The sequence below is a fragment of the Neoarius graeffei genome, chromosome 4 (genome assembly GCF_027579695.1).
Source record: "Neoarius graeffei isolate fNeoGra1 chromosome 4, fNeoGra1.pri, whole genome shotgun sequence".
NCBI lineage: Eukaryota > Metazoa > Chordata > Actinopteri > Siluriformes > Ariidae > Neoarius > Neoarius graeffei.
The window spans coordinates 48522758-48525466 of record NC_083572.1 but is presented as its reverse complement, the minus strand read 5'-3'; the positions used below and the strand labels follow the sequence as shown (position 1 = coordinate 48525466).

At 38.4% G+C, this 2709-nt stretch overlaps 1 protein-coding gene across 2 annotated transcripts in view; it reads left to right on the top strand.

The window, feature by feature from the left end:
• gnb1b (guanine nucleotide binding protein (G protein), beta polypeptide 1b) overlaps positions 1 to 1477 on the top strand; it is a 77329-nt gene extending 75852 nt beyond the window's left edge. For both annotated transcript variants that reach the window (XM_060919304.1, XM_060919303.1), the window contains exon 11: positions 1 to 1477. This exon is cut by the window's left edge and continues 722 nt beyond it. The gene's annotated coding sequence lies outside the window, so the exon portion shown is untranslated.
• The last annotated feature ends 1232 nt before the right edge of the window (positions 1478 to 2709 follow it).

The following is a 2709-nucleotide window of genomic DNA, read 5'->3' as shown; positions in this document are numbered from 1 at the left end:
CTGTTCATCTTGTACAAAGGTTGCTGTGCTGTCAGCAATCCCTGGGTAATAAGAACAGCCTTAGTTTTCTAAAAATGTAATAATCTGTGCATTAGTTAACTTTGATGTGAATAACGGTCCTTTGTCCTTGAAGAGAAAAGAAAACGCCATAAATATGCCATATCTTAAGTCTTTAACCATTTCCGAGTCTGAGGTACTCGCGTCATTTATCTCAAAATGGCTGCTTGTAAATACGAGTATCTGACTTGCACGCGAATGCAGCATTATATCCTAGCTACTTTTTCTTTCCAGTCTTGTCAGCTTTGTTTGCACAATAAGAAACTTGACTAATGTTTTATGCGTTAACTAACCAAGCACATGCCATTAATCACATCAAGAGTGAATTTTAACAAGGAAAATAAAATTTACTACCCAGTCCTCTCTTTCATAGGGGTTCATTGTTTGAACTAACCTCAAAGCTTCTCTTCTGGTTTTACTTTTTGTATTGGAGTTACTTTGTGCGTTTGTGACTCTTCAGTCCAGGGATGGTCTATTATTGGTGGGGCTAAATAGATCGTGGGGTAGAAGGCTTTTTTTTTTTTTTTTTTTTTAAAAAGTCCAGTTTCTAAAAACAGATCCCTGTTTGTGCTTGAAAATACAGGTAATAATCTGTGAAATGTTGTACAAATCAATGTCTGAAAATAATTCTGAAAACTTTAACCTTTTTAGTTCTTCTGCCATGAATTAACATAGTCGCATGCTGTAGAAATGCTTAAGCAGGTGCTTGTTTCTTTCTTTTTTTTTTTTTGGATCTACTGATCTCTGCTACGATGGTGAAAATGTGGTAAGACCTTGTAACAGCTGAAGCTTAATTCCAGTCATCCCCCCCCCCCAAAAAAAAATCTACACCCACACCATGTACATGTTTACTTTTACTGGCAAAGCTATGCACCCCAAGTGTAAAATTGAATGAGATCTACACATTTCCTGTAGAGTTTCTGTGCTCCAGCAATTATTCTTCAAAGGTTACCAAGATGGTTCTCAGCAATTTAGTCTCATTTTTTTGCTCAATTTCAAATTAACGGAGGAATGGGTCCAAAGAAACTCTGTTCTGGCTTCCTATGTCTAAAAATTAGCATCTGAAATGGCAGATTTCCCCCCCCCCCAGCACCTTCCTCCTTTGTAAACAGATGCACTTTCTTTGATAGTTGTGACTTTTTTTTTTTCCCCCCTGTCTTTGGTAATGTACAATAATTGTGATGTATTTGTGTGCTGCCACCAGTAAAGATTAATTGCAGTTCAATTAAAATGGATTCCCAACCTTATTTTCTCATCATTAATTAACTGTCATAATACATCTTTAACTGTAGAGCTCTGCACTCCTCGCCTTTTGTATTTAATTTCAGTCTGTTGGTGTACCACAGAAAGCTGGATGCAAGATAGATACTATATTAAAAATGTACTGTTATTTAAGATGTAATAAAAAGTTTGAGATGTCTTTTCTGCTTGGGTGTTTTGGTAGAAATCCCAGATTGGCCTTAATCTTAATCATAGAGCTTTCATTAGAAGTTGGGTGCTACACTAACGCTTAAGTTGAACATGCATGCATGCAAAAAAAAAGTCGAGCATGCACTTGTTTCTGTAAAGGGTCAAGGAAACTGGTGGCTCTCAAGACCAATGCAAATTCAAAGCCAGCTACTGGACATCTCCCAAGAAAAGTGTTTTAAAACAAGTCTCTTCTCATGTTACCCTAAATAGCAAATGTAAAGTGCAAAGGTCTTTTCTGTTGGAAGCACGATCTAGAACAACTTATTCAAATTCCGTGTGTATAACTCATACATGTATACATCACACAATCGTGTATTTTTAGTTAGCAAGCATGATCAGCTGCATAAAAAATGGATAATCGGTGGTTGCGTTTTTTTTCTTCTCTCTTTACACACACTTAAGCGCAGTGAATTGTCTCTGCATTTAATCCGTCTGAAGCAATGAATGCGCGCACACCCAGAGTAGTGGGTAGATATGCTATAGTGCCTCGCTCAAAGGCACTTTAGTCCAACCTTCAGGCCATGACTGCCCCATGTTGGGGAAACCAGAGCACCTGGAGGAAGCCTGCACAGAAAGGCTCCTGTCAGTCACTGGGCTTGAACCCAGACTCTTCTTGCTCTGAGGCACCGGTGCTAACCACTACACCACCATGTAGAAACATTCTTTTACATGGTGCACTTTACTTGAGTGACCTTTAACTAGAAAACACAAAACATTCAAGGATGTTTTCCGGCTGTACCTGCTGACGGATGTGGCCTAAACAAGGTTCTGAGGAAACCCAGTAACATGATTTAAAAATACACAGTACAGCATAAACATTGTTTTTCAGTCTGCATCAGTTACTGACTTAATTCAAATTAAGTTTGTGTGTATACAGCCTCCAGCCTTTCCACATGCATCATCTGTACTGATAAACAAGGACGGTCATTGTTGCTTTCCTGTGCTGATAAACAAAACCCAAAACTTGTTTGCATAGAACTTCCTTGCTAGAAGTCATCTAAGGGCAGTTATTGTAGCAGGTAGTGCTTTTTTTTTTTTTTTAATAAATGCAAAACATTTTTGTAAAACCCTTTTGTGAATTGTCTGTGAAGGTTCTCTGTCATCCAGGTCATCACAAACCATAGGTGCTAAAGAAGGCAACTGGACTTGCTTGAAATTCTGAGAGGGTCAACGACCCATGTG